The sequence below is a fragment of the Botryllus schlosseri genome, chromosome 10 (genome assembly GCF_051294905.1).
Source record: "Botryllus schlosseri isolate E-star chromosome 10, Bs_hap1, whole genome shotgun sequence".
Classification (NCBI taxonomy): domain Eukaryota; kingdom Metazoa; phylum Chordata; class Ascidiacea; order Stolidobranchia; family Styelidae; genus Botryllus; species Botryllus schlosseri.
The window spans coordinates 11020832-11033075 of NC_137245.1; the positions used below are offsets into that span (position 1 = coordinate 11020832).

The 12244-nt window shown below is 40.6% G+C and overlaps 1 long non-coding RNA gene across 1 annotated transcript; it reads right to left on the reverse strand.

The window, feature by feature from the left end:
• Positions 1 to 1800: 1800 nt before the first annotated feature.
• Positions 1801 to 9047, reverse strand: LOC145449130 (uncharacterized). The gene is made up of 2 exons (XR_013918146.1): positions 8911 to 9047; positions 1801 to 2890 (listed from the first exon to the last, which is right to left on the reverse strand). It is a non-coding gene; the product is annotated as an uncharacterized LOC145449130 (long non-coding RNA).
• Positions 9048 to 12244: the final 3197 nt, after the last annotated feature.

The following is a 12244-nucleotide window of genomic DNA, read 5'->3' on the forward strand; positions in this document are numbered from 1 at the left end:
TGATAAAATGCGTACTAAAATCGAATTATTGCAGGGACTTGATTAACTTTTTCTTAGTGTATTTCACCATGATAATTCTAAGACAATGGTTCTCAAACTGGTCAGTGCCCCCCCCCCCTTGGGGGCGTGAAAGCATCTGAAGAGGGGCGCGAAGCTACGCTCAACTGAAAAAAATTCGCGCTAGGCGCGATTTACATAAAATTCATACTTATTGCTCTGTATTTAGTCTAAATTACATATTTAAAAATCTCTCATCCACAGTCGTAACCTTCAATGCCATCAAACTACCCGTTCGGTTTGCTAGCATCCTGGTTGCATTTTGTGATATGACGATAAGGGAGTGCGAAATCTTTCACCATCATAAGGGGGGGGGGGCTTGTCTTGAAAAGTTTGAGAACCACTGATCTAAGGTAAATACTTAATATCACAGCGGGATAGCTGCAACGAGATTGACATAATTTGGATCACGAGTGGTATTTCATATTGGCCATTTCATTTTTAATTATTTCAGTGACGGGCTTATAAAACGATTCTGGCGTGTCTAGGTAGATTCGTTGTCTGTATGCGTAGAATTGGGGTATTTATATTTTATCTACACATAGTATAAGCGTGTTTGAAGCTGACATGGATATAATGCTGTCAGCATTGTGTGTTCTGGAACTGAACCAAAAGTGGAATTAGTAAATCTATGAGCAGATCACTGCTCACAGAGTTTTTTTTATTATTATTAATATGGTTAAAATTTGTAGTGGCGCTTATCTCCCTTACGGGTCTGGTGAACCACGGTCTGAAGTTACCTACTGGTATAAGTACCCTTGCAATGTATTGCAACCTCGTCTATAAACGAATCAAATCTTAAAGGATTCTACGACATGACAGCACGAATTCAGCCACAGGGGTTAATAGCTCGGGCTGGACTAATAGGTTATAAGTCGTGAATTGGATGTCATGATTACGGCATGACTCAATGAGAAAGGACCGTTGAAAATCGTATCTTGCTCAATTCAGTAGAAAATGGTCGACGGTTTCGGCGACATTACAATGCAGACATAGCGGAGTGTCTGAACATCCTATTTTGAACGAATGGGCGTTAAGCCTACAATGGCCGGAGCGCAGACGGAACATGATCACCTCGAATTGCCGACATGCATGCATTGACGGGAATTTATTCGAAATGCAACTATGGAAACGCTTATAATGCATCCCTATATCTTCACATGCGTACAGTTCCTGCCAGAGAGTTCGCGAATATTGGCGGACAAGTGACTTAGCTTCTCCGATGGTAACCTCAGGGACCTGACGATTCTGGCCAGACTGAGCCGCGGATGTTGCTTCGCGGTCGGCGATCTCGTTGCCATGGATACCTTTGTGACTGGGAATCCATCCAAATTCTACCTCTATACCTCTTCCAGTAACCCGCTCAAGCAAGGGGAAAAATTTGTTGAAGATATCTGTCGGCGCAGTGAGAGGGTTGGATATCGTGTTCAACACACTAAGCGAGTCTGAAAGAATCACATATTTGTCTTCTTTGCATCCATAATCGGAAACCCAGGCCAGTGCATGAAGAATCGTTAAAAGTTCAACATGGAATACGGAATGATAAACATGACAAGTTCTACTAACCGATACCGAACGAGAGGGGATATAGAAAGCGTAAGCGGTTGCTATTGAGGTCTTGGACCCATCTGTATATATCTCGATAGCTCCGTCGTGGCATTCAAACATATAGTCGTGGAAACATGCTTTTATGACATCTTGAGTAACATTCTTCGGGTGTAAACGTAGCAGTTGCGTATTGACGATTGGTGGCCGTGCCAGCCACGGAGCTTGATAGTGGGAGAGGGTTTTCTCCACTGAAATTTCCCGAAACAACGGGACGTTGGAGTGAATGTTATACGTGACAAAGCTAGGTCTAATTAGCCCATATATCTCGTGCCATGACTCTTGCAATAGCCCAAGTGCGGAATGTTGATCTGTATTTTGTTTGAGTAGGTAACAGCGATAGTTCATACACAGATATTTATGTCTAAGGTGAAGAGGGGGCTCGTTGCATGCTGCTTGTAACGCACAGACCGGGGAGCTGCGCATTGCTCACAGAGTTAAATTTCAATTCTGTTCTTAGAATCGGGCCAACCGTTTTTCATCTCTATAGTTTTGACAAATTGGTTCTTGAGGTCCGCCAGCCTATGAAATCTCGCCACTATATGTTTCTGACGCGTGTACGATATCATCAAAGCATTGTTTGAATTGTTCTGAATAAGCACATATATTATTTCCATGTCCTCATTATATAATCAAATATCAATATTGCGTTTTGGTTTATAATCCCAATTTTATATAGTGCGGTCCGCGAATGGATTCAGATGTTGACTGCGGCCCGCGAGCTCAAAAGTTTGCCCACCCCTGTTTTAGAGGTTCACACCGTCCCCACACTCTTAGCGAAAAGAGTGGTTATACACACCCCAAAAGGTGGTACACGAAAACAGAACTTACATAACCCTGCGGGTGTATATGACCAGATTCACCCCATTCCTTGCGGTGTACATCGGATATCTCACCCTACCCATTAGAATTGATAGGGGTTTAATTTCAATATATACACCCTACTTGATATCCTGTATCTTCTTCCAAATGGCACACTATTGCAAGTAAACAGTCTTGATTGCATATATACGATATCAATTGAACCATAATAACATAAAATGGAAACATATTTCGTGAAATAACAAAAACAGAGATCCCAGCGACGGAGAAAAATATTCACTGAAAATATTGCTCGAAGAACATCGCCCATGTAATATCGGGAAGTCGCCTCCTCCAGGTTTTCGCAAAACACTCTTGTAAAACGAAGGTTGAGTCACTATCGTCAGCAAGAACTTGTGGCATCATCCTGAAACCAAAATGCATATTCACAGGGCATGGTATGGTATGGTATGGAACGACAATTTTCCATACTCCATACTTGCCTTACTCTCTCCATACCATACTTGCAATTTTCCATACCATACCAACATTGTTCCGTACCATACTTGATAAATATTCCATACTTTCAAATACTTCAATATCATAAGTATAGTACTTTTTCTAGCACCTATATTATTGATATTTCGGATGTCATTTTGCACTAGCCATGATGCGAATCTAATTCCTGGTAATAGTTTTACAGAGTCTGTTTAGGTGAGGGTTAGTTCACGATGGTGAAGTGCCGTGTACGTCTACTCTGCAGCTTCCGCGAGCAAAATGAGATAGTCAGCAGATTGTTATCGAGGACAGTCCATAAAATGGACGGGTAACATACGGCCCGCGACGAGATTTTGTCCGGCTCGCGGACAGTTTCCCGTCTTGCATGATGATGTGGCCCGCAGCCCCAGTCTGCCGAGATTCCCCACTATACTTGCCTAAACGTCAAATTTTAGTGACTGTATGATATTATATAGGTGTACGTACTGCGCAGCGTGCGAGAGTGGAGCTTACGCGTAAGTTCGTCGAAGCGAGAAGACTTGCATTATCGGCATTTACGATGTACTCAACCATAATGAATTCAAATCTTGGTAAATTTTGGGTACCGGGCTTATCAAACGCTTTAAAATCTTTGCACCGTGATTTAGTTGATCAGAGAGAAGCAGACATGGAGAAGCAGACTGTATGACAATGCTGTTCTCAAATCCACATTGTATTGTCATTATCGGCGAGAAATGGCTCTGAAGTGACATATTGCTGTCGATGAAATACATTCATTAAACGATTTATCCCTTATATATATGCGCGAATAATGTATTCATTCAGCAATCCGGCTCGCCAAGTACTTAATTTTCCTATATCCGGCCCGCTGACTGGAGAAGTTGCCCGCCCCTGCTCCATAAGAATACCATCGCATTTCCGGTACATTGGCATGAGGCGCATGCAAGTTTGAAGTTGATACTCGCAAAATAATTTATAATATAGGCGCACCGCGCACCCATAAAATGTCCCAGCTACAGGCAATCAATACTGCAGCGATCTGCGTGATTATTAGTACAGTATTTGGTTGAGGTTAGCGTGGCGAGAATTTCAAACTATATCTACCCCACTCCCTGATCTATAATCCTAATGTGAGATCGTTTGAAATATGACCAATAAGATATCTCGCTATGTAAATAGTATAAATGTGCGGACAATATTTCAGAAGAAATGTAATTATCAATCACATTGAGCAATTAGAACGCTGCATCATGATTGCTTGTAAGCTGTCGTCACTCAAGGAATGAGGTAGTTGGAGTAGCCCACAATACCAATTATTGCGTCACACCATAGACTTTGCTCGGAGAAGTCGTGTCTAGACTCAATAGAATATCGGATCAACATTACTGAATTGTCATAATTACATCACAAAATCATGTCATTCCAAGTGCTCCTAAAACCGTTACACAAGCGTGTATTTGTTCCTACACAGCATTCAATAGTTCACGTTCACACATAATAACAAAAGCGATCATATTCCGTGCACAGCGATCAACGTACGCTTCATGAAGCTTGCACAGATCACGATTAAATGTATAAAATACCTAAGTATGGAAGTATGGAAATGTCCAGTGACGTGCGGTGAGGTTCATGGCTGGTGAGGCACGCCTCCCTCCCCCCCCCACACACAAACACACACGCACGTAAAGAGATCCAAAATGTGAATAACAACAGCAGCGGGTGGAGAGAGCATTTTCCTTGCACACTGATAGCCGTTGCAATTCCACATTATACAATACATGTAGGACTGGTCGCTATTGTGCTAAATGGGCAAGTTTAGACGGATAATAATTACTATCTCTTCAAGTACCGGTATAAATTATTCAAAGCATAAAGCAACGACAATGCAGCCTATGGAAGTAGCTATCACATACCACAATTTAACGGAAAATAAATAACATGCAGCGCAGCTACATGAGTAAGGGTATGTATTTGCTCCGCATTACGTATTGTCCGTCGCTACTATATAATTCCTACAAGACAGTCAAGAGTCAAGACTAGAGCCCGACCGATATTGGATTTCTGAGCCGATACCGATAACACCGATATCCAGTACCTCCACCGATAACCTCGATATATTCAGCCGATATTCAAAATGTATGGAATCTAGCACAAGGCCCATATTTAACACCTCAGAGCATTTATTTCAACAACTTTACAGCCATTGATATGCTTGAACATGAAATAAATGATCTAGGGGCTATAAAAATATATCAAAAGCACCAATCCAGCAGTTTACAGTTCACGAAGCACAATTTCTCGGCGCTTTCTCCAAGGAGTGAACTTCTGTGGTCTTTCATAAATGATGTATATAGTACTAAACACAGTGAGCAGTCTTTCACTTGGTACCTAGTGGAACAGCAAGGATTGGAAATCTTTCTTCATTTCGGTTCCACCGCTCCCTTGCAGGGGATCTTTCCTTCAATGGTTTCACCAAATATTGATATTCTTCTGGCAGAGCACCTGGAGCCTTCAGCACATCATCAACAAATAGCTGAAGAGAAAGTTGAAAACAACTCAAATTGTCCATGTCTGCAACTGCTCCACCCATCCCCCTTGGGCCTTGACCATGACCAGCATTTCAACAATCAATTGATCAATATTTTACGCTCTTTTGTCAGAATTGGCCAATGTCATCATGGAATCAAAAATGTTCGGATCTGTTGTTGGCTTTACTCCACCTTTGCTTGATTTTCTTGCCCTCTATGCTCGCACATTTCCTATCATGGTGGCCCCGCAGGTCTCAGCCCTCAGTCAGAGTGTCAGACGACTTCATACATTACTGGTATAATTAGCTCTGTTGGTACCGAACCAATAGCACTATCTTCAGAGAAACGTTTCGACGCGACGCTTTTCTCTATCATCACGAGGGCCAGCCCAGCATGATTGAAGTTCTCATTTCTCTTACTGATTGAAATCTTCTGCAGACAACTATCCATCCAGGATCCAGCTGCTCTCTGTCTTCGGTGATCGATTGATTACTGCAGGGGGATTCCCACGAAGTCAGCGGGGCATAACGGTGATTAGTTATCTACAATATTTTTCAGATAGGAACGCCTACTGCCCTCTATGCAGCATGCACTATATGCAGCTTGGCCATTTATTTTTATAATTTACCACCCTCACGTCTTCTATCGACTTCTCTGACTCCCTGCCACCATGTTGTGACGTCACGAAAAAGGCCGATATTTTTTTACCTTCAATGGCCGATACCGATATTTCTCTCCAAGCGTGATATCGACTCGATATTATCGGCGAGCCGATAATCGGTCGGGCTCTAGTCAAGACTGTTGTATTCTGAAATCGATAGCGCGTTTTATTGTACTGCGATTGTCCAATTGTTAGCGAATAGTGCATGAGACTAATTCGTTTCTGCCTCACCTGGCCATTGTTTTTCTGCGAAGGCATTGTTTGTAATAAAGCCGAATGTCACATCCCTTGGCGATTTTGAGGGGGTTCTGGTGGTCTGACACTGTTAATATTTGTATTTTCGGAATCAGTGTGACGATAGCATTTGATTAATACCAGTTGTTATGAATTCCGAGCTATTTATGATGAATTGCATTGTCGCAGGTGAGGCACGACCCGCCCGTGCCTCACCTGTGCCGCAACCCTCATTTCGCGATGTATTTTTGAATAATAATTATGAAAATTGATGATGTTGTGTGAAAAAATGTTCAAATTTAGTTATTTATGAACATCGATGTAAAATATCAATAATCATCGACTCATGGAGGGGTTTCACAATTTTCACTTATTCGCCCTGACGCTGACGACAGGTGAGGCACTGCCTCACCTGCCTCATTGGACCGCACGTCACTGGAAATGTCGCTCCATACCTTAGATTAAAATCTTCCATTCCATACCATAGCCTACTTGCATTGTTCCATATTCCATACCAAAATATCGATCCATACCATATCATACTTCCATACCATACCATACCATGCCCTGCATATTCACAACCCAATTAACAGGCACATATGTTAACATGCATAACTTAACGAAAGACCACAAAAATATAAGCCGTTACAAAGTATATATATTTTCACAAAGTACTTACAAAAAATCAGATGTTTCACTTGCTAAGGCATCGCAAATTAGATTTAGAATAAGAATTACTGAAATCGCGAAAAGTTGAATCAAACTCCGTTATTATCAAATCATAGTTCATCTTATGAGCATGAGAATAGCAAATGTCTACGGTACAGTAGGGGGTGTTCAAAAATGACTTTTTATTTAAAATTCTACTGGCTACTTGATAAAATCGTTAGGTTACCTAATTGAAGCCTGCACACCAAATTTGGTTCGATTCCAACGAGTAGCCACATTGCTACAGGAGAAGAAAGTTTTTTATTTAATATATGGAAATATAAAAAAAAGATTTAAAATTTTCTGTTCACCCCATTAAATCGTTAGGTTGTCTATAGAAACAATGCTCAACCGATTTGGCTCAATTCCAACCAGTGGAAGCGGAGTAATTGCCGTCGCAAAATTTTGGATTTGAATAAAATAGTATTTACGGTGACCGATTCTTTAATCATTTATCGCAATTATGCCCACCGTAAATACTATTGTAGTCAAATCCAAATTATTAGATATCAATAACTCCGTTTCGGCTGATTTGAATTGAGCCAAATTTGGTGGGCATCGTTTCTATAGACAACCTTAGAATTTCATGGGTGAACAGAAAATTTTGAATTTATTTTACTAATTTTTAAATAATAAATAAAAACTTTCTTCTCCTGTAGCAATGCGGCTACTGGTTGGAATTGAACCAAATTTGGTGTGTAAGCTTCAATTCGGTAATCCAACAATTTTATCAAGTAGCCAGAAGAATTTGAGAATGAAAAGTCATTTTTAACACCCCTACTGTACAGCAAGCTTGGCTTGTTTCGTACTATACAGTTCTCCTGTAGCATTTCCAGGAAAATCTGACATTAGATTAGAATTAAAATTAGACCATAGAAAGATTTCATACATTCGATTAGAATTGGAATTAGAGCATAGAAACATTTCACAAATCAGAATAGCTTCAATTAGGATAATTAAACAACCAGAGTATCTACAGCAGTGATGAGCGGATAGTGCTTTTCGAGACTCCGAATCCCTCCGACAACTTAAGTGTCTGAGGAAAACTCCCTCCGACTCCGAAGAGCTCAATCCCAGACTCCGAGATACTCCGATGAATCTCGTCAAGTATCCGAAACAGTGGCAAGCATGGTACATGGTACACACGGTACATGTGATAATGTGGTTGACTCACAGTATTGTTTACTCTCCAGCCCCCAATTGCAGTGCAGATGGCTAATTTTTATGCACTTGGCAATCATTTTTGCATGTTACCCGTCATATTACAACTTTACAAGGTGTCAACTGTCTGCGTTTTGGTTTGTAATCATAATCAATAGTGTATTCTGGTCAGAGCTATCCAAAGATATCGGAGACAAAAGTTACAATACTCCGACATTCTCCGAAAAAATATCTGTAGTAGACTCCGACTCCGCTCCGACTGTCACAAAATCGGCAAAACTCCGCTCCTAATCCACTCCGACTCCGCTCCGATGCTCATCACTGATCTACAGTTGTCCAAGTCTGGCAACACCGCCTGTGTCAGGAATAAGCGAATATATTTTTGAAGATTCTTTATGTTAGTAGTGTCATATGCCACTAGTAATTTTATATTAGTCGCGAAGATTCATATCACAATGTTCAAAGTAGAAACCTCCGAAGAACTGCTTACCATACTTGTCTATTTTTCGACATTTCGTATTCTACTTCCACTTGACTGGTTGGGCAATATTGACTTTCAGAATGGATTCAAAGCGACCACAGATACAGGTCTGATTAAAAAACCTTGACGTACCTTATACATGGAAATTAGCAATTTAGCTAGATGCTAATGATTACCTTGCAATATGTGCTGTTTGATAACGATCCATCACTGTTTCGCAGCATACGGTTTTATGGTTCAATGCGACGTCGACTTGGTTGAAACGCCCTGACATGATCTTGTATAGTAGCATCCTAAAATTGAAAAAATAACCATGAGGTATAAACGTTTAGTAGACAATTTGGATTGGATTCGAAACTCCCAAGTCATCTGATATGTGCGCTAGGGGTCTTCAAAAAGAATTTTTTTCTCAAATCGTACTGGCTACTTGATAAAATTGTTAGGTTACCTAATTGACGCCTGTACACCAAATTTGGTTCGATTCCAACCAGTAGCCGCATTGCTACAGGAGAAGAATTTTTTAAATGTTTATTATATGAACATGAATAAAAAAAATTAGAGAAAATCAGAGAAAGAGGTGCATGGACTTTGATATGAATTTAATATTGATTCAAAACACGTTTGAAACGTTTCCTCTTTAGGCAATATTGAATTTTAGAATGGATTCAAAAGGACCACAGATCAAGGTTGTACTGACTCGAGTCACGATTTTCTGATGACTTGACTTGACTCGAGTCATTTTCTCAAAATATGGAAATGACTCGACTCGAGTCAATCAGTGTATTGACTCGACTTGGACTCGAGTCATTGCGCATGACTGGAACCAAGTCATATGGCTCAAGATTCAGACGGCCAAGACCGACATTTCATTGAAATTTCAGAGAATAGTAAAGTAACTACACTATTTGGATTACGCCTATTGGTACTGGTACATAAAAATTCAACCAGTGAGGAAAATTAGTATATTTATAAATGTGAACCATTCGATATCACCAAACAGAGTTATAAAAAGTGGATTTAACAAGATTTCAACTGGAAACTGATTAGTCAACACAATGACTTGGACTCGGACTCGAGTCACAATACCATGACTCGGACTCGACCCTCTGTTCGCTGACTTGGACTCGGACTTGACTCGGTGGTCGAATGAAAATAACTCGACCTGACTCAAGTCAAAACTACATAAGTGAGATTGATTTCTGACTCGGAGCCTCGTGACTTGGTTACAACCCCGCCACAGATACATGTCTGATTGTGTCTTGATTAGAAAACGTTGACTTGTCTTATACATCGAAATTAGCAAATTAGCTGGATGATAAGGATTACCTTGGAATATGAGCTGTTTGATAACGATCCTTTACTGTTTCGCAGCATATGCTTCTACGGTTAAATGCGACGTCGATTTGGTTGAAATTCCTGATATTAGCTTGTATAGCAGCATCCTAAAATCAAAAAAATAACCATGAGGCATAAACGTTTAGTTGACAATCTGGATTGGATTCGAAACGCCCAAGACATCCAAAATGTGTACTGATGTTGTAGCCTTGACTTGCTTTATGCTTGTAAATAAGCGAGTAAAAATACAATTTTGCAACTCTCCTACGCATAGTATATTAGTCACCAACAACATATTTGATTTCACATTCACAGAGTAAGAGTCTGCCACTAATAGCAATCAGTTCTTGAATCTAACAAGAAGCAGATTTGTGTACATGCACAGACCGTGTGTATGTGTCATATCATGAGTCAAGAAGTGCATATATTAGAATTTGTTTATATTGATCAAAAGGACAGTTTGATAAACTTTGGCAAGGCTATTTTGCCTCTTCATATTGCTCTTCATACTGTTCTGTGGAGTTTAGCTTTAACGAGGTCATGTTTCGCCAATTAGACGGCGTGGCAATGGGTTGTCCCCTGGGACCTATTTTGGCCAACATTTTAGAGGATATTATGACGCCGAGCTTCTCTCCCAGCGTGAGTCCATAAAACCACTGTTGTACCGCCGATATGTATAGATGACACTTTTGTCATTTTCGGGAATGAGTCGGAGTGTGATCAATTTCTCATTCGCTTAAACTCGCTTCACCCGGCCTTGCAATTCACAATTGAAAAAGAACGCAATAACTCATTATCATTTCTGGACGTTTTAGTCGAAAAGCGCAATACCAACAAATTTGAAACGTCTGTCTTCAGGAAACCGACATTCACAGGCCAATACCTTTGCTGGAATTCATTTAGTCCTCGACGCAGAAAAATTAACCTCATAGGCACCCTTGTGCATAGAGCGTTGATGATATGTTCGGGTAACAAATTGAGTTTAGAACTTGACAACATCCGAAAAATCTTAGTGGATAACGGTTACCCTGAACACGTCATCAGCCGTGGCACAGAGAGGAAATTAACGCAATTCAACGCAGAAAAACAAACAGAGCCCACCGAACGAACAATAAAAGATGCTTATATCCATCTACCTTGGATTGGCCCCATTTCCACCCGCTTTGAAAAACAATTGATTTCTGCGGTCAGTAAGTGTTACGACACAGTCAAAACCAATGTGATTTTTACGACTACACAACTGCTCCCTTCAACACGCAAAGACGTACTCCCTGCACTTCAACATAGTAATGTAGTGCACGAATATAAGTGCCACTGTGATTGTGGCTACGTGGGAAGAACGTCAAAACGTCTGCAGGAACGCATAAACCAACATGTCCCCAGATTTATCAGAACACGTGGATCACGCTCAGTGAAAAGCTCACCCTTAACTCATCCGCTTAAGATTGATGCTGATCGATCAAAGGCCATTAATTCTGCCGAATAATTATCGAGACGACCGATTTCGAATCGTTGGACGGGGCCGTTCACAATTCCATTTGTGTGCCTTGGAATCGACTTTTATCAAAATACACCAACCAAAACTCTGTCAACAAAAGGAGTTCGTGTACCACCTAAAAATAGTACATTGAACGCTCTCTCTTTCATGCTGGTGACGTCATATTTTGTGATACGATTGTTGATATACAATGCTCTTTCCAATTCTCTACTAGTTGCTGACGATTACCCGTGACGAGTGTCAGCCGAAAATATTCGGGTCCATTTCAATATGAATATACTATTCAATTGTATATTGAAGTTCTGTACCTCCAAGACGCTCCTCTTCATATTGGTAAAAATATTGAAGACCAAGCTAATCCGTGCACTGTTGCACACCGAGTTGACCGCAGTAGTGCGCATTGCTACTCAAGCAATAGATGTATATTTCTACTCAATGACAAGTATATAGAAATGGCTATGTCAAATCCATGTCAAACTGCTTCAAATGAAAATAAATATATAAACAGAACTCAGAGAAGCAGTTTCAGAAGAAGTATAGTCTGGTTGATGGGTCACATACTCTTAGCAGATAGTCTGATGGGGCCACTGCAAAATATGTTCAATAAGGCAAGCCTGCTCCTAGTCAAGTCTCTCATATTCATAGCATAGCAATATAACATCCTCATATTTTCACCT